This window comes from Pyrgilauda ruficollis, unplaced genomic scaffold (genome assembly GCF_017590135.1).
Source record: "Pyrgilauda ruficollis isolate IOZ18807 unplaced genomic scaffold, ASM1759013v1 scaffold2, whole genome shotgun sequence".
Classification (NCBI taxonomy): domain Eukaryota; kingdom Metazoa; phylum Chordata; class Aves; order Passeriformes; family Passeridae; genus Pyrgilauda; species Pyrgilauda ruficollis.
This window is the reverse complement of record NW_024519206.1, coordinates 21666647-21687337: the sequence shown is the minus strand read 5'-3', so window position 1 is coordinate 21687337 and position 20691 is coordinate 21666647.

The window sequence follows — 20691 nt, the reverse complement described above, 5'->3', positions numbered from 1 at the left end:
ATGCTGCAACAGATGCTGAACAGACTTGTGAGTTTTCTCTTTTGTCACTTTTTTTTGCTGGATGAGAACTATGCATAGACTGAAAACATGTGATGTGTTTCTTTAATCAGTGGGGGAGTTGTCCTGCTCTGGTTCAAATTCTAGCTCAAATCAACAGTGGAATTTGAAAGCAAATATCCTGATCCTCTTCACTTCCTATGCATTGCTTTGCATCATGGCATGACTACACAGTGCACAAACTGGAATTTCTTCAGATTAAAGTAAACTGGAAGATGTGGGGATGTCCCTCAGGGGTTCCAACCTCCATTGACGGGACCAGACTGGAACTCTTCCAAACTAAAGTAACCTGCTGGATGGTGCCAGCTTTGGTCCTTGGTACCATGGTCCTTTGGTCCATGGTTCCATCACTCTGCAGATCTACTCCCATTGCACTGCATTATGTGTTAGTGTAGACTGCTCTTTGTCCACTGAATTTCTCCTTTCGGCTCCTTGTGCACAGCAGGATAGCTGTGACAAGCTGGGCAGCATCTTACTCAAATAGTAAAGATGAAAGGTTTTATACAATCTTTTACCTCTCTACTCTTAGGATACAGGTGTGTCATGAATGTGAGTGGGAGCTTCAGACAAAGTTTATTAGAGAAGCCTTGCCACTGAGTCACAAAGTTCAGAGAGGACCTCCCTTGCTTTCTAAACTTCTCATAGAGGGGTCTGGGTGCAGCTGGATCCCATCTTAGCCCCAGATTTTGTCAGCAGTTTAAATTACTTAATCCAGAAGGATTAAGCTTGGCAAATCACATATATTTACATGAAGTGAATTTTTTATTGTGACTAACAGTTAGACAGAAGTATCTCAATCAGAATTATTTACTGCACAGCTTAAACTACTAGTAGTGTATAGTATAGGAGAGGATAATGCACTATACCAAAGCCATTATATTAATTATATGAAAGCAGGCAAGAAACAATTTTTAAAATAGAGATCAACGTAACACATCCATACCAATGACCGTGGGCTTAATCTCTTTCACCCAGCCCTGAGGGTTATCCTTGGGGAGCATCCCCTACCCAAGGGAGGAATCTCCACACACTCCTAGCAGGAATGTGTTGGAAGAACCAAACCATATGAGAGTGGACTGGACTTTTACAGTATAAAGTGACTGACTGCCAGTCTCATCTCTGGTTGCCTCACTATCAGGATGTTGATTTGGGGTTGGTGAGCGAGACAGGTTTCAGCATAATTCAACACCAAAAGCAGCACATGATGCCCCCTCTCAGCCCACCACTAGTAGCTTTCAAAACAGGGCATTTTTTAGTTGCTTGACCACAATGCAAAGAGTCCTGCTACAGTATGCTGATAGACCAGCAGGATTAGAAATGGAATGAAGTAACTGAAGTACTGCACTTTTAAAGAAATTGGGTGATAAAACCAGGATATTTTCAGACATAAATGTAGGCTCTTGTACATTTTGAGACCTCTCATAAAAGTGACATGGTATTATTTCAATCCATTAACTGTGGGGAGTTACAGCATTTTTGCTGAATTTGCAGTGCTCAGCCATTTGGAATATATAAAGAAATAAAATCATGTTGCCCCAAACATCTGGCTTTGGGTTTTGGCCTCTGGCTTTAGACTTTTAAGAGGAAAAACACTGTCAGCACCCCCTTAGCAGTGTTCCCTTGGTCTCTGTGTGCAATGCACCAAAACAGAAAAACAAAGGCTGGGACTGGGCTCTGCCACTGTAAGAAAGGTGAGGGACATTTTGTTCCCAAGCATTGGACAAGCCTGCTTGGGACTGTGTGGCCCCACAGTTCCATGCTGCAGCCTGGGCTCAGTGTCCAGCAGATTTCTGTGTACCTGCAGTGGGCTGTGATGGCTCCCATCAACCAGAGTGTCCCATGAGCCTGTGAGTGCTGCAGGGAATTTTCTCCAGGCTTTGCTGCTGCAGAGGTTAACCAGCCACCCGCCCAACCCACTTCACCATTGCTAATTAATCAGTTAAGAGCCATTTTTCTACTCTCTAAGATGTGATCAGATTTCTGTGGACACACATTACTGACTCCCTGGAAAGACCAAAGACAGACTCAAATGTTGCCAGCAGCCTTGACTTGCCTGGATGGGGGTTTAAAGTCTTTCTTTAAGATGATCTTTCTGACTTCTTTCTTGAGAAGTCAGAAGATCACCATGGTTATCCTCTGACAACACTTACCCACCCAAAGTCATTGCAAAAGGCAGCCCATGAGGAAGAGCTGAGCATGTAGTGCTGAGCGCTGTCATGCAGGAGGATAAAGTCAGATTACACTTATAAAGCAGCTCAATATTACTCTTGTATTTGTCATGAGAGTAAATTCCTGACATTTCTCACCCCATTTGCATCTTTGTGGTGAGAACAAAGCAAAGATCAGCCTCCACTCTGCCCAGTATCTTTTACAGGGTTTTGTGTGGGAATAGGAGAGTGTGTATATCTTTGCTTTGTTTGAAATGCCATCTCAGTTATTTTTTTCTGAATGTCTTTCTTCTTTTTTATTACATGCTCCCTATTCCAACATGAAAAGAACTAATTTACCTCTTCAGGTCATGCCCTATTCCCATCCCTGTGGTGAAAAGACAGCTGGTTGTTCAATCTTCTTGCTAATGCCTCCAGGCAGACCATGCTCTGCTCTGTTTTGGTGGATCAAAATGAATTTATTGTTTTCAAAAGTGGTCAACACATGGGCTAGCAGAGGGTCCCTCCAGACATTATTCCAATGCATAAAAACGTGAGTGCTGGAGATCCCATCAAGCCCACAGAGACCTCCTGTGCAGCAGTAGCTTTTGACAGTGAACAGAGCACAAACCAAGCAAGACCGTACGTGAGAGAAGTGCCTTCATTTTTGAGAGAATGTGCCTCCATTTTTGACCTGAAAACTCAATTGTGGCTCATCCCTGAAACCATTTCACCACCTTAGACCTGAGTGGGCTCCTCAGTACACATCTGCAACATCTGGAACAGTTGCTGATTTCAGGAAAAAAGGAAGGAGAACAACAAACATGCAAATGTGCACCCAGGATCCCAGGGGAGGGAAAGGCTGGCAGCAGTGGAGACAGTGATGAGGTGGGGGAGGGGGCAAGACCTGTTTTGGGATGTAAGCATAAGAACCCTCCAGTGCACAGCTTGGGTGGCAGCAAGGGGAGCATGGCTCTGCTGGGGGTACCTGTCTTGTATAAAATACTGATGGTGGGATACTGGATATGAGAGCAGAGAACTGGACATCATGATGACCTGAGAGGCAAAATCAAGGAGCAAAAAAAAGAAAAAAAAAATTAGTAAAGCAATCCAATTAAAGTAGAAAGCCACAGCACTGCCACTACAGTCACATGGTACAATTCCATGAAGCCCTGTGAGAATCAGGGTGCCCTCAGGGCTGGGGAATTGTGCAGTATCCCCTGTGAGACAGACACAGGTGGAGCTTAGCTCCTCACAGGATGGCAGATAACTTTGGGTTTTATCCCCTCCATGCAAGTGGGTCCCTCTTGTCCCCATCCTTGAGAGGCTGAAAGACAGAGACTGAACAAAGAAGTTAAAATTACAACCAGCGTTCCTGAGAGCAGGGCTGGAGAGAAGTGGCCCCAGGGCTAATCAATAACAAAAAATAACTGAGAAATATCCAGAGGCAGTATAAAACCTCCTGGAAGCTGAGTCAGTCTGAATTACAAATCCTTGCTCCCCATTATAAACAAGAATATCAATATTTCTGCTGCAAATGCAAATTCCTGAGTCCAAAGCAGACGGAAAACAGTAGATTTTTGCAATGTGCCAAAACACCTTTTTCTTACACCATAAATGTATGACTTTCTTCAGTGGAGTGTCAGATGGAAGCAGAGCCTGGCCTAGGCCTGGCACAAGGAAAGAGCCACGTCTCATTAAAATGCACACAGGATACAATTAAACAATATTGATGTTAATGAATAAATATGTGGTACCTGGGATTTTAGGCAGACTCTCTCTCCATCTGAGGAGCTTGTCCTAAATGCACATACCTCGAGTGGCTGTGGGAGCCTGGGAGACAGGCACATTGCCTTCCTGCAAGACAGCACTGGGACTGTGCCTCGTGCCTTACCTGCTAAAGCACGAAGGCAGTGGGATCACAAATACCCTGCTACCACCATTACCAACCCTCGTTAAAAGCTGAACGGTGAAAATGGAACAGTTTAGTGCAACAGCATGAGTAGAGCTCAGAGATTCATCAGGGAATGAAAAAGGAGGAGGAAATGCCCTTCATCAAAAGGCTGATAAGTGTATTTTTAGGAAAAGCAGATCAAGGTTGAGATGCACATAAAAGTTACACAAATACAGAACTAGCCAAGCTTCCATGTGGATAAGAGGGGATAAATGCACTTTATTAAGTTGTTTCTAAAATTGGAGTAGATGAGATAAGCCTTGAAGGAGGCACTCATTTAAGATTGATGTGGAGTAAGTGCAGAGAGATAGCTGTTGAAAGGACTGCCATAAACCAGTTCTCCAAGTTGTCACTCACTGACACTTCCCAGTGTTTTCTAATAAAAATAATCTGTTTAAATCAGGCTCTGAAGACAGCTTGTCTTTGGCTGCCAGTGTAATTTCTCACAATTGTTTCACAATTGCTTTTGGAATAAGTCAGGGATTGTTTGAAGAGACAACTTTGAGGCAGTCTTTTAAGTTACTGTTATTTATATTGGCAAAGCACTTTATACTGCTTTAAAAAAGAAAAAAAAAAAAAGTTGCCACATGGAAATTACAAGCAGCTGGTTAGCACCATTAAAGTTACTGGTAGATAGTCCTTCCTTCACAGTACCATACAGCTGTGGAGAGACAATGCCTCCTGCTTGCATGGGGTTACACCAGTCCTGGAGACAATGAGAGGGTCATAAGCCCACAGGATAAACCAACAACGAGGAGCTGCGAAATCCTGTGCAGCCCTGATGGCAACACACTGCTGAAATCCTTGCTGACACAATTACTGTGAAGTTTACTAATGGCAACGAAGGCTGCATGGAGCAGGAGAGGGCAGAGACCATGAGCAGCCTGGCTGACATAGAAGTCATCTTTAACTCTTCTGCATTAGTCATGATTTTGACTTTTTCTAAGCCCTCTTCCTGCCTTTCTTAACCTTGAAATGATTGTCAGCAGGGTTCAACTGCAGGAATACTTTCAGCTGTAGAACTGTGCAACAACCATGTTTACTAAAAATAAAGGAATACTAATACTTTGATACTGTTAATATATACACACCTCAGCTACCTGGAAGAAATTCTGCTATTTTTCACTAAAGAAAAATGCTCATCGTCTATGAAAATACTCTGGTCAATTCTAAATGAGCCTTTAGGGTGCTTCCACAAAGTGCAGTATGTTGCCTTGTAGCAGAGGACACTTAAAGACGTGTCCTTTATGTACATTTTGCTGAGGGACTTGTTCATTAAGAGCCATCCTCAGCAGCAGCAGGAGGTACTGGCTAATGCAGTTCCAGCTGCTGCTGCAGGACCTGGGATGTGTGAGGCTACTTCAGACCAGTGTGTACCCTAGAAGCTAAAAGGTAAAGGGTAGCCTGGATACCCTTTGCTTGCGGATTCCCCTTGGAGAGAGGGAGGGGCTGTGTGAGTTGGCCAGCAGGAATTCTCTTCTGTAAATTTCCAAGTGGTCTGCAGGCTTATGTTCCAATTATTAAGTGGCTCTATGGACAGACTGTGGGTACCCAGGTGTGGATCATGCATCTCTAACAGGAGACATACATGATATGTATGTCTCCAACCCACAGCCTCTCTCCAGGACCTGCTTTTCCAATAATTTCTTTGTCCCAACTTTTCATGGATATATCTTTTGTATGGCCCATGTGATGTTTGCAATGTGCTTTGTGTGGACGAAAAGGAGCTATATAAATGCAAATTTAATGTATTCATTTATTCTATACTGAAGGTTGTACAGAATGCCAGGTAAATTACACCCACGGCATCTGCCCGTCAGCTCTTAATGTCATCCACTTCAGGAACAACAACTTCCCACAGAATTTGTTAAACATGATTTTCTTTTGTTAGCCCTTGCAGACTATTTTTAATCAAATTACACTTCTCCAGGTGTTTTCCATCTGGCTGGACCCACTGGCTGCTGAATTCAAGGACCCTGATTCATTACTACCTGCGTCATTTGCCTGACCTTGCCACGAGACCACAGTGGCAACATAACAAGGCGCGTCCATCCAGCGCAGCCCCCGCTCCTCACAGCTCATTGCTGAGATCCCCGGGAGCTGGATCCTTGCCCTGAAACTTTAATGATTTGCAACAAGAGCAAATCCTTCATCACTCACTCTGGTTTTACCCAGAGTCCCTTCATTATTTCTTTTATTCCCCCTGAAAGTGTAAGGCTGTCCCCAGCATCGCTCTCATTATCCCTCTGTGAACACTGGAGAAAGAACGTATTTACATTTCCTGACGTGCTTAGTATTCCTGTCATCGCCGTCTCCCTGAGCCTGCCCTGACCTTTGCAATGACATTTTCAACAACTCTATTCCCAACACTTTTTCTTTGCTGCTATTTCCTGTGCAATTTTGGCTTCATTTTTCCTGCTCTATTTTTGTTATTATTTCATTCTTTGTTCCTTTATGCTGTCCTGTATATCCCTGGCCACAGTGATGGCCTGGTGGCCCTTCCAGACACCGCTTGCTCCCTGCCACAAGCCTCACAGTGGTCTGTAATGCTGCTGGCTACTGGGTACAGCCAAATTAGGGTCTGCTATGAGTGAGGCTCAGCACATGGAAGGAAGTCTGATTTGTGTAACCTGGGAGAGCCCAGCTATTCCACTGCTGGGATGTATGTGCCACTGGCCTCATGCAGGGGTGGGATGTCAAGAGAAAGACCAAGCTTTCAACTGCTGGCATCACTAATGCTGTTGCTTTGGCCTCAGGCTAAACCCAGCTGTCATATCTAAAGCTGTGTGCACCTGTGTCCCCTCAGCTTGTCACACCTCTGTGCTTCTGTGTCCCAGGGCCCCCAGTGCTGCACACACTTCAGACCCCCAGGGAGCCTATGAGATGCAGGAATACAGTCTCCTGGAGGATATTTGGGAAAAATTATTTGCACTGGTTGTGAACCTTTGGTTTTGTTTTGAGGTTCAAACTCTCAAACCTTGTCAGGTCCTTGTATGGATTTGTCTGTTGAGTCAGTATGTGGTGGGGTCAGACCTTCAGCTGCCATACAGAAGTAAAGTTTCAATGAGGTCAGTGGATCTGCAGTGATTGACACTGGCATAGGTGATAGCGCACAAGAAGAAAGTTTATTGTATTCCTGAGAATGAAAGATACAATCCTTGGAAAGCAGATAGATAACCTACCAGTTACTTACTAGGGTATCCTTGTCACCACAGTTTTTCAGTCATCCCTCCTCCTTGACCAGTGTAACAGAACTGATGTGGTTCAGGATAGCACCTATTCATTATTTTCATTATCTATGTTCCCCTTTCTTTCTTTTTCCCTAGCAGGTATTGTTTAACAAGCAGTGCTGCTGGAGAAAAGTGGTACTCTGGATTTGCAAGTGAGGTCATCGTGGCTCAGAAAGAGCAAATGCTACTTTTGCAAAGGTCTCTCCAAATCCCTGAAAGAGACACTCATAATCTCTGGGACCACCTTAGGGAAGCAGCCCAAGAAAGACAGATGCAGAACAATGCAGTTAACAGCCTCACTACAGGAAGGGGGGACCCAGCTAAGCACCTTGGCTAAAGCAGCACAAGGGTTACAGTGAGGAAGAGTGAGGAGAGCAGGAACAATATGATTTCACCTAGGCAAGCTGAGCAGCAAAGGCTGTTCCATTGCTAAAGCTGATATTATGGTGACACAGCTAAAGAGACAAGACAATTCTACCCTGAAACCTAACAAATTGTCTTTGGCTTCTGATGATTTTTGTAGCCTCACAACTTATTCTGTTTCCAGGAATAGATGGAGTGTAACAATGCTAGCAGCAGTTCATACATCTGCTGCTATGGAGGGAAAGGGGTTGAAGGACACAGGGCATTTGCTAAACAGTTCCTTGGAAAAGAGATGTGGCGAACAGATCAAATAAATCCAACAGAGATAAGAGTGATACAGAGACAAGATCCTCTCACCCACTTAGGAGTATGTTGCCACCCTGGCCAAGAACTTTGTCTTTAATTATGTGACTGCTTTTATCTTCAGTGGGAATGCAAACCTCCCTCTGGACTAGTGAGGGAGGTTTGTGCTGGCCACACGTGGCTGCCACACACAGATCAGACACTTCACACCAGCATGGTGTGGTGAGATCCCTTCAGCTTTCCACACCAGCTCCAGTCTGGCATCACCATTCCCTACAAAGATTCCCTTCTCCAGAACTCCCTGGGGAGAAAAGATTGAGAAAGTGCCTGTTGACACCTGCTCAAGCAGAGAGGGATGCCTGAGAATGACCAGCAAACAGCCTTGGGACATTGCCCAGGGTGGACTGCTCAAACAGAGGGGTGCTGGCAAAGCAAGGAGCAGCTGACAGAGCCAAGTTGCACAGGTCAGTACAGGTCTTGTAACTCAATAGAGTGAATCTTAATTTCTTCATCTAGATTAGTGCAAGAAAGCAGAAGGAAGCCAACCTCTTTCCTAGAAGCTGCTTCACCAAAAGCAAATACAGTAAAAATTGTTTAAACTCCAGCTCTGCCTTAGAAAATAGTTGCAATGGTTGCTGCTTACCTATCTTGCTAGAGATTTGTTGTCCCTTTTAACAAAATGTGAACTAAGATACCTGTTTTTTCTTTGCAAGTGGAAAATAAACTCACCAAGTAGTAAATCTTTTCCTTGTTTCTGGCTCACTCCGTTGAGATTGAGTGCAGCCCTTGCTGTTGCCAGTTGAATTCTGCCAGATGGGTTACACTTGGAAAGTGAGGTTTCCAGGACTGAGCAGCAGCTGAAGTAGGAGTGTGAATACCGAGACTGGGAATCAGGCAGTAAATCTTTTGTAAGCTATCACCCTTAAAGATTGCTTATTTTTTTGTGGAGCAGTGCCAGAAGCTGCAAATGTGCTGCTGTTTCCTGGAGACCACACACGCAGCATGTCCTCTGCCCAGCTGGCCAAACCCAAGCAGAAGGTGCTATAGGCTTGTTAAAGCTTGGTTGGGTGAGCTGCCCGGCTTTATGGAGCTGTTTTTTCAGCTACCCTTTCCAGTTGCCTGTAACTGAGCTACAAGAGAGCCCAGCAGCACAGCTATGGGAAGCAGACCTGCTTGCTGGGTGCGCTCAGCAATGCACTGATCTACTGTAATAAGAACATGAGAACCAGAGCATGCACTGCCATGCCAAGGAAGACTGCTGAGAGAGCTCTAAGAGTCCTAGGATAGATACAGTTTTGCTAATTCTGGGTAATCTAGACAACGTGTGAGTACCACACCTCTGTGGACAAGTGAAAGTATCAGCAGTGAAGTGTAGCAATTTGCAGAGTCACGCCAATATACCTGTGGAAAAAGGTGCTGCATCTACAGTGTATTTGTGTCAGTACATCAACAAATCTTTCCCAGGGTCTGTGACCAATGTGGCAGTCAAGCAGTGCCACTGCTGCAGTGCTCTCAGATTTCCTATCCTATCCTATCCTATCCTAGCCTAGCCTAGCCTATCCTAATGAAGCTGTAACTATGTTCCTTTCCAACCTTGGCTTATACTTCTCATGAAAACGAAGCGTAAGAACAAGCAGCAGGAATTATCACTTCCCAATTCTGCAGTCTGAAACAAGAGGGGATAGTAGATAACTTGGTGGGCCATGCACTTTCTTTCTTGAGTCATTTTGCTTTTCTCAGAGGAAGTTATAAATGTGCTGCCTCCAATCCAGATGTCAGTGTGGGGAGGATGTTTGTAGTATTTACAAAGAACCTCTTTGCTTGAGCTGCCAGGAAAGAATGCCCGTTGCCTTTCCCTGGACAAGAACCACTGGAGCTGAGAAGGGGCTGAAATGCCCATGGCTCAAGAAAGGGTAGATAACAGGCAAGGAGCCTGGTCTGGGCTGCCTCCAGTAGCCTGATGTACATATAGAGTGCAGATAACAAACATTTGCAATGCTTAAGGTATAATTTCCAGGCACTGTTCGTTTCCCACGTATCCCTCTTTGATCTGGTAGTCTTTATCTCCGGCTTTAGGAGATGCTCAGCCTGTGCTGGGAGTTAGCAACAACTTCAGCTCCCAGAACCTGGTCAAGACCTTGTCTCAAGGAATAGCCATGAATTGTGGATTAGAGGTTTTCAGCTTGCCTGTGAGCAGTGGGTGTATTCTGGCAAGCTATTGCAAGTATTCTGCTCTCCACAGTGGATGTCATCCATTGCTTCTGTAAAGGAGCCAGGGATAGTTACAGATAGTATCTGGTCTGAATTACTGGAGCTAAGACATCAGAAGAAACACTGTCTTATTCTGAATAGGCTCAATCTAATCAGTCAATATAAATCAATTTAAGCAAATAATTAAAAGAAGTAATAAGAAAGTAATAGGAACAGTAAATCTGAATCAGGTTTGTGGTTCTGAAATGCTTTTGAAAGTCTGAGTCCTGCCCACTGTGGAGATACTAGAGATATTGTAGTTAGCAAGGGAACCCTGTCTGACAGCTTGTCAGGGGGCAGCTACTGAGAAGCCTTTCTGCATTCACCCAACTGAGACCCGCCTGCCTCTCTCCTCAGTTCTGCTCAAGCTCACACACATCTTCCTGCCCCTGCTGGAATCGCTCTTCTCCAGGGTATCTGCATCTCTGTGGAATCACGTTGTCACGTGCTGTCACCTCGGCGTGCCCTCCCTTCCTGACATGAGTTGAGGCTTGAATGCTCCTCAGCATGTGGGCCTCTCAGGGGAGGGGACCTGCATACAGGGATGCTGAAGGAAAGGAGAAGGAGGAAACACTTCCTTGCACCACTGTCATTTCAACTTTGAAAACTTCTTCTGAGTCTTAGTCTCTGGGGAATGGAGCCAATTAAACAGCAACCTGGAAAGCCTAGCAAGCATCTCCTTTCAATGGAAGTCCTTCTCTGAGTGACATGAGCTGGGTGAGGAAAGACTAAACAGACAGGAGCAGCAGCAAGTTGTTTCTAACTGAATAACTTCAGTGCTTCATATTTTGGTGCACTGTCATTGAAATGCAATCAATTTTTCAGGAGCAAATACACTGAAACCAGAGAAGACTTTGATTTCTACTTCTGCAATCAAATTTGGCAACACCTCTGAACATATTTTTCCCTGATTACCTAAAGGACACTGTAGCAGAATTCAGAAATATAGTCAGTCTGTATCTTTTTTGCTTGGAAAAGATGGGCAGTCACTTGGTTGACACTGTCAGTGGGATATTCCTTAGGAGTACACCTCTTCAATCAACTAACGTTCACCCAAGCACTTTCAAACACAGAAAAAACCCTGCTGATGAAAATAATTGCTTCTTGCTTCTGTTGCTGCATAAAAAACATACCTGCAGAGCTGCCTGGGAAGCCAGAAGGAATACTACAGGCTGCTACTGTGACATACAGGTTACCCTGTACAGATCCTTTTATTTCACCTACCAAGCTCTGCATCGAGTCCAGTGACTGAACTTTGTAGCTGCCACGATTCATACTCATACCAGTGGAGGGCTAGAGCCTGTTTGCCAAGTTTTGCTGTTCAGAGCAGCAGAGGCTTAGAATCAATGTCTCCTCTGGTCCCTGTGGTTAAACACACCAACCTGAACGTGTCTGGAGACCTTGTCAGCTGTAGATTTTGTTACGTGCTTTATTTTGAATTCCTTCATTACCACTTCATGTTCTTGCCTTCTCTCCCTGCTGATGAGAGCAGTCACATTTGTCTGATTGTCCAGCCAGCACCTTTAAATTTCTCAATTGCCAGCACCCCTTTTCTGACTCCCCAGCCTCTTCAAACTTGTGCACTAATTGCTGTTATGCAGCAGCAGTTCAGTGCTTCTCTGGGAGGTGAGTGATGCCCGTGGGCTTACCTGTGCTGATGTGTCCTGCTGGTTTGCCCTCTTGCCACATCACTTCTTGTTCATTGTGGACATTTTACCACCTGTCATAAACTGTTTTTTCAACTCCACACCCTTTGGAGATAGCTCTGCTGCCAAACAGGTACACTGTTGGTAATACAGCCTCTGGGTAAAGCAAAGCTTAATTAATGAGAATAACATCTCAGAGCACACTGTTTATCCATGGAGCCTTTTTCCTAATTTCCATTAATGAAGGAGCTGATATTTCATTGACAACCATTTGCTGAAGAGCTCACACTGAAGCTTCACCTTCACATTGGCAAACCCAAAAACAAAAGAGTGATTCAAACAGCCTTACAGACAGCCTGCTGCCAGACCAGGAGCTTTATTCTGAATTCAGTTGAAACTCTTCATGGTGCTAATATAATGGAAGGCACTTGGCTTATTAAAATGAAAAGAGTCGTCCCTACTTCAGTGTATCTTATTATCCTGGGAAGGGAATTCAGGCAGTCTGCTCCATTATGCTTGATGGCTGATATTGCACTCATCAGACCCAGCATAAACTCAGACACATTTAGCAATACTCAGATATTAAAGAAGGGCTGACTCTGTGAAATCTCTTATTCATATTTGATTTGCTGAGTAAGATTAGGAAAATCACTTTCTCTCCAGTGTTTTCCTGGGCCTTGTTATGGCTGAAATCAGATGACTTAAGGTATGGCCCTAGTGCCAACAGCTATCAAAACATGAGGTCAGTCACATCAGCCCTCTCTGAATTTAGAGAGGCTGGCAGGTTTATGGTATTACTGATACTCAAAAGACTTGATTGCTGTTTATTTGAAAGAGAACTTAAAACACTGACACAATACACCCACAGGGATAGCAACACTCCTCTTCTCTTCTCTTCTCTTCTCTTAAATGAGTCTCTTTCAGGAGTCCCTACCTGCTCAAGGGAGGTATCCTAATTTACCAGGCTGGCTTTGAGGTCTATAATTCTCTTCAAGGCATTTTATCTCTTCCCCTCTTTATCCTCCACACATCTGGAGTTTCTGCTTCTGTCTTCATGCATTCCATTCCAAGAAACAGTTTTCTAATACATCTTCACCCACAATGTCCTTAAAAATACAACCATCTACTGAGCCATGGCGGGGCTGTGTGGTCCAAGTGGGATGAAGCATTCATTCCCATGCAACCCACCACAGACAGAGCTGTGGCATGGCCAGCAGCAGTGACTGAGAAGTCACTGCTCTATCTGGACAGCCAGAACAAAGTCACAAATCCCAGAGTGAAAGCTCTTTCTGAGAATACAACTCACCTCACCACCAAATGAGTTTTTGTCTTGTTTTCACAATGAATGTTGAGGACAGCGGGTTTAAGTGGGTGCTTAAAGGCCACACTGGGTGAACAATGGCACATGGCATGCTGCTTTCAGGCCTCTGTACCTGCAGGCTAATCAGTCCAGGGCCAGCTCCCACTAGGAGCACACATCTACCCAGCAGGAGTGCTGTTCTGGTTCCTGAACAAGGAGCCAGGAGAGAAGCCAGTCTGCTGACACACAGAACAAAACTGGAGACCCTCGCCCTAGCTGCTCGCTCGTTAATCAAGACAGATTCACAACGTACCCGGCTCCTTCTGCCTGCTCCTGGTCTATAATTAGCAGCTCGTGCCTAGGCAGCAGCCCCAGCAAATTGCTTCCCCTCCTTGGTGACAGTAACTCGTATCTGAGAGAAGGATATGACAAAGGGAGAAGGAAAAGGGAGAAATGGCCACAATAAGGCAGAAACCATGAGCACTAAGCAACAATAACACTTCACATCTTAATCCTAGCTCTGTCTTCCTTTGTATGAGTCTCTGGTGCCTTGTTGGAATTAAGGAAAGATGTTAGCAGCAGGAATGCAGGCTCCTTTTACATCATAGCACCAACTTTGAGGTATTATCTTTTGGAAAAAGCCTGAAAACTGCTGGGATAGCCCTGGACCAGGGTGCTGGGCTGCACAGGCCAGATCAGGGCTGTCAGGCAGCAGTCCACCCAATCCTCACCATCTAAAACTGCATGCTTGACTGTCCTTGTTGTGTGTTCCAACAAAACCACACCACCTGCACCCCTGGGGATGTATTTCTCTTGATCATCTCCTTTCACTGACTCTGCAATGAGGCATTCTGGCAGAAACAGGATCATGTCCTGCTTTAGGGGCACTGCCAGCGTAGCATTGCCCATGTGAGGTCCAACCACAGCACCTGCAGTTCTTACAGGTGGAGGTGGGACCGAGACTCTGCTTTTGGCCTAAGATCATCTTGTTACACATCCTGACCAGGTTCCATCATCTTGAACCTAAGATGTGGTTCACACAAGGAGCTGTGTGACTTTTCTAGTTAGTGACTGCCCAAGGAATAACATCTTCCTGCTCTTGGGAAATTTTAAATGAGTTAGTGCTGTACTGTGGGGAAATGGAAATGTTCACAGGTGTGAGAACCACTCATTATAATTCATGGGAATTGTCATTAAATCAACACATCCTCAGGTTCTGCAATTCCCTGAATCTGTTGCTGCAAAAGAAAAAGTCAAATCTGTCTAGGCTTTTTGATTGCAAATGAGTACATTGAAAGCGTGCTTCCTTCTCTGAGAAATCAAAGCCTGTTTGATTGAAGCTCATTTTCACACGATCAGCTGATGCAGCTCACACTTCAGACATTTTCAAATTCTTTTTACTTTCCTAGAAAAATACATAAATCTTGAAGAAAAGTGTTTTTCTTCAAAGTCATCTGTCCAGGCTTTTAATCTCTTACATTTTTTTGCTGCCAAATTTAGATTAATAAGATGAAAAAAATGTGTATTTTCTCAGATGACAATAACGGAATAACCTTTCTCCTGTTTCTTTTGAATATAAATGCAATAATAAAAAAGTGGCTTGATGTCAAAGAATTAGATTAATGTCCTGATAATACTAAAATATTGTAGTTTTTTTTTTTTGTAAAAATAATGCCCAAATGATGCTTCCCATTTTTCTTATTGCCTTCCAGATATTTCATTCCCAGCAAGAATTCTGAAAGCCTGTCCTTTCTTTTGGCAGCTGAAAAAACTTGTTTTTTATGACTTGTCTCTCTTATGTTTGGCTTTGCTGAGTCTCTTTAGCCAGAAGGGTGCTTTTGTCTTGCCATGAAGTATTGCTTAATGCTCACCTATCTTTCCTAGGTAGAATCTTGGTTTTAATTATTTTTGAAAGCTCAAAACTAATTTAAAATGGAGGGAGCACTGGAAAGCATAAGGGAGAATTTCAGTCCTTAGAAAAGGGAAGGAAAGCGAAAAGAAGGGATTTGACAGAAATATAGTTCTGGTGTCTATTAAGAGAAGGCTGCTACTAAATATGCAGAAAGTGTAACAACTGAATCCAAAGCATCAGAACAATTTTACCTATAGGCTTTATGCCTGTCAGGAATTTGAAGGGATAATTTTCTAAGATGTTACAGGGATGTAGACATGCAGTATGCACTTAGAAGAAAGATTCTTAGAGTGAAAGCAAGAGTAAAAGAGGGAGAGGAAGGAAGGAAGGAAGGAAGGAGAGTTTTCATTATGAAAACATTGGAGTACAAAATGTTTCACTAAGTGTTACCATAAACTCCAGCAGAGCGGAGTCCAAACAAGAAGGACCTGTCAGATTAGTGTCTGGTGACAAAATGTGTGGCGTGGAAAGAGAAAGAGAGAAATAAAAGGGTAGAATTAGAGACATTAACATCTGGTCAGAGTTTTCTGTTGGTTCAGGTTAAAATACCCCACAAATACCCCTTCAGAGCTGAAAAGTGATATTATGCAGGTTTCTCCTCAAAACCACATTTTCTGCCATTTAGCTCTTGTTATAGGAACCTATTTAATCTATGTACATTTTAATTAAATTTATCTGTTGATTATATAAATCTATATTAATTTATTTCAGCTGATTGGACCACCAGGCTGAGGCACTGTCTCAGTGGCTGGAGGTCTTCTCAGACTTCTGAATGTGTGTAGCTTCAAAGGTGGGCTTCCAGCTCTGAAGAGCTACCTCTTTTATGAGCGGAGTCCCTGTGCTGTGTTTCGCTCTGTACAGCAACCCAGTGCTCCCTGTTTCCCTGGCAATTGTGCAGCAGTGAGGCTGGCATTCACAGCTAAGCACATGCTTAAATGCTTGATAGATTTAGGGCTCATTTGATCTGCTCTCAATTGCATTCTGCTGTCTACTGCTCAAAGTAATGCACAGTCACCCAATGCAGTCGAAAATAATCTGAGCAGACATCAGAAAGGGCACAGTGCTAAAGAGCAACCTCTGAAAAGTCCATCTGCACTGACCTGGTGATGTGGGCTGGATTTTCCATGCAGTGGAAATTAACCAATAGTTATTGATTTAATAAAATCCATAAGTTTAATTACATTGCTGATACCAAATAATCTGTTTTTCTGCTAGATCTCACTGAAAACAACTTCAATTTTTAACAGCTGTAAAAATCCAAAGAGGTGGCAGGCACACAGCAGTGCTGGTTTCTCACATCACATTATTCTTGTGGTCTTTTCCACGAATGACTGGGTGTCTCTTAGGTATTACTTTTTAATCATCTACCCTCATTACATGTAGTATTTGCTCCTTTTTCATTTTCTAGCACAAAGCCAGAAAGAAGGCAATTAAAAATCAATAATGGTGCAGTGCTTAGACACTCATTAAGTAGTCATTAGGTAGTCTGGAGACTCATTGTCTTTACAAGGGTTTGCTCTCCATGAATCTCCTCTCTGCAGTAGTAGTTCAAAACAGCAAGCACTGAACGTGAATCCAGAGGGTCCCTGACTCTCCTGGCCCACCTGGGATGCAGCAAACCCTGGGAGATCCTCCAGCAGCACCAGGGAGATGCTCAGGACTGGTGCTGCTCTGGCTGCCTCCACTCCCACTGTGCTACCTGGAAGTGATTCCTGTTGTCCTCAGGCAATAGAAGAATCATTTCAACACCCTGCTTACACTTGTTGGACTACCACCCCCACCCAGAAACACAGTCCCCAGTTGCCAAGACAGTTTGTAGAAGAACATGCATGAGTAACTGGCAAAATTAGGCCTCTAGGGAGTCAGGAGCTTTCACTGTCAGCCTCAGGAGCCAAGCTTCTGCCAAAAGAGCATTCAAAACAAGCAGGCTTTGTTTTGAGGTGGGGAAAAAAACCAACTCACTGGCAGAGACAGGATGGCAAAACTATGCCACTGATTGTCAGATGCCTAAAGGCATCAATAATATAATACTCACACTCAAAAACTGTCTTGCAAAACAAGAGAAGCAGCCTCTCTGATTTAAAAGATTGCCCCTGGACATTAAATAACAGCATCTATTCTACACATTCTGAGCACTTTGAGTTCACTTTGCTTTCTGTCCTTGAGGATTTGGGGAGGAAAGAGGACAAGACAAGACAACTGAGACGGTTCAAGCTAGAAAGATTCCATGGCAGTTCTATGGAGCATTTCCCCAGAACTCACTGGGAGCAGAGGGAGAAAATTCCAATGCATTATTTAAGACCATTCTCACACTGCTGACCCTTTATAGATGCAGATCAATAGAGCAGCCTCAGCCAGAAAGAGACTTCCATATGAAAAAACCTGAAATAGAACTCATATTAGAGATGCTGAGGGGAAATAACACAGCCCAAGGGAATATCTGCATGCCGTGGTACAATAAGGCAGTTTTTGAGGGATCAGCAGATGGCAATGGAGAGAGGAGAGCAATTCACAGATTCCCAGCTTCTTCATAGCACTCAGTCACCCCTAGGGCATAAAGCTCTGGCACAGAATCACCTCACTGACAGTCCATCGCACACACACTTCCATGCACCGTCACAGAGTCATCTTTCATGAAATACTGGTTTTCTGTATTAAAATCCATCTCACAACACTGCATCCTCCTTTATGCCTTGCCTTACCCTGCTACGCAGAAGCCACCGCTGACTGCCTGGCCCCGGGTCAGGTAAGGATCAGGAGGAGTGCTCACCTTGGCTGGCTTCCTGTTGCATTTTGCTACACAAGTTCAGGTTACTTCTCTGAACCATCTTCCCCTCATATTTCTGCTGGAAAATTCAGCTGGGAGGCCTGGGAGGTTGGGATTGCCTAGGAGCCCTTTTGTACCGTGTCTGGTGCAGTACCTGATCAAAACATTCAGGTTTTTTCTGCTCAAGGTGCATTCAGCTATGTATTTACCTGCTCAGAAGCACTTTTTGGAGCAGCTGGCAGCTATTTCGTTTATCAAGAGAGAAAATGTATTCTTGAAGGTTTGGTGACATGCTGGGCGTCAGGATCTATACAGGCCCATATGTATATAAATATGTTTGTGTGTGCATGCCTAGATGTAAAGGGAGATGACCAATGGATAGACAGTTCATGAGAGAGTCACAATTCATTTCTCTGTGCAGATACATGTACATAGATACAATATTCTCAGGCTTCCTAAGACAGACTGCAGCTTCTGAATGTTAAAATATATCAATACGTAGGACAGTTAACTAGTACAAAGCAATAATCTTTTTCATTTGCCATTTTTCTTCAGAGGTATTTTTTCTTATTGTTTGCACACCACTGCCTTTGTACTTTGATTACAGCTACACATGTAATAATAAAAATTCCAACAAAGTCGAGCCCATTTCATCTACAGGATGATAATCACAGTGTATGTTTCTGGCATATTGCAAAACATTGGAAATCCCTGGCCAGGTGTCATCAAGTGGAATGGAAAATATTTACCCAAGAGGTGTACTTTTAAACCGGCTGACTAAATGTCTGTTTTCCTCAACTGCCCTTCCTGCTGGAAGTTTTCCCAGGATCTGTTTTCTGCTTTCTGACCTGATGGGGAAGTGACCAACTGCACAGTGTGAGAGCACTGGAAGTCAGGAGGCTGTAGTTAACCACTCATGAGCAACTGAGGACTGAAACCTGTCTGCAGAGCTAACAGGGAAAATTATCTGTAAATACTAAATAACTAACTTCCCAGCCATGATGGCCATATTCCAACCCAGATAAAAGAAAACTGGGCCCATAGTTCTATGGAACCAGAAGCATTCGCATGGTCATCTCTTGCTGTGACCACTGACATCAAGGTTTCCTGTTAGGTTTTCATTCTTAGTCTCAATTTAGATAATTCAGTGGCCTTCAGAAAAGACCATTCACTCTCCATTTATTCCCCCAATCATAAAAAAGTGACAAAAATAAGTAGGACTGGGTGTGGTAACTAAGTATATGAGGAGAAGGAGTAAGAGGAAGGAACCTACAACCCTCTTCATCCTATTCCATCCCTTGCCCACCCTCTGTGACTGACCAGTCTGTACATAAATACAGATAAATCTGCCTTTGCTGTTAGCCAGCTCTTCTTATGTGCTTATATCCAGCACATCTGGATAGTTATTACCAAGGCAGTCATATTCCTGAACAGGAATAACCGTCAGCCAAATCAGCATCTGGGTGCATTTTCATAAAACTTCTACTTAATCACATGCAGAAACTTTCTGCTGGACTTCTCCCTCCTGAAAAACAAGATTCTTCAGTGGAGACAGGTTAAGGAGTTTCCAGGTTAGGCTGTGTTGTGCACCCATATTACATACAAAATGTGCATCTGTTCGTATTGATCCTGTTTCCAAACAAATGTGCATCTGTTCGTATTGATCCTGTTTCCAAACAAATCTTCTGTTTGAGCTTTTATTCTCTTGTCCACTAAATCCCCTCAGATAAGAGTGGTTGCACCTACAGGTCAGTCTGAGCTGACTTATAACAAAGAGGAAAGGGCAGCCTTTGCATTATCCATATGGCCAGTTTGCTGCCTCCTACCCTTTTCTCACCTGTGTGTCTCTTGATGCTCCATTGCCCCAGTTATGTGTGGAGCTGGAGATCCAGCAGTGGCCAGGGCTGAGCTCCTGCTGTGCCAGGTGCAGGTTTGTGGTTTTCCTGGGAGAGCCTGGTCATTACAGGGCAACAGTCACAAAGCCAGGTCCACAAGGGAGGAAGGTCCTTTCCTGCAGGCGGGATTTCAGGCACTGGGAATCTCTATTTCATCTTTTAGAGAGGAATTCTGATGCCTTCTAGAAATTATCCAGCAGAACAATCACCTCTAAGAAAGGATTTCCTTTTTGTTTGCCGTGAAAAATAGAATTGGTGTGCCTCCTAATCCAGCTGTCAACAGGAAACTGACAATTATATTTTCTTATCAGAAAACTCAGGTGTTGTTTTTCCCTTTATGGTTCAAGCACCTTTATACCAGGTTTAAGACCTCAAAACATTTCAAAAATACTCACCCCACTTCCTTTGTTTTCAATACCTCTTCATCAAGCAATTAATCTTGTAGCATTTTTAAGAGAATCAATAAAAAAGGCAGCAAGGTTGCCTCATGCTTGCAAAGCTTTTGGTACAGATATGTAGGTTAAATGGGACTTTTTAATGAAGATTTATGTCCAGCAACTTAATGCCTTTACATTTATTTCCTCACATTTACTTCCAGCAATTCTGTTGCTTTTTTATTACTGAAGATCTATGATATCAACAATCCTCCTCCTTCCTTTTAGATTTCTACTAATGACCACCAGCAATGGGATTTTGCAAGTGAAACAGTAATGTAAAAAATTTCTGTCAAATCCATGGGATGTACTTCTGTGCTTTTACTACAGCTCAAAGGCAAAAACTTCCTGCTGTGTTTAATGTGTGTACTACATTGGCTAATTGTGGTATGATTCATGTAAAAAACCCACAAAATGAAACAAAGTATGGTTT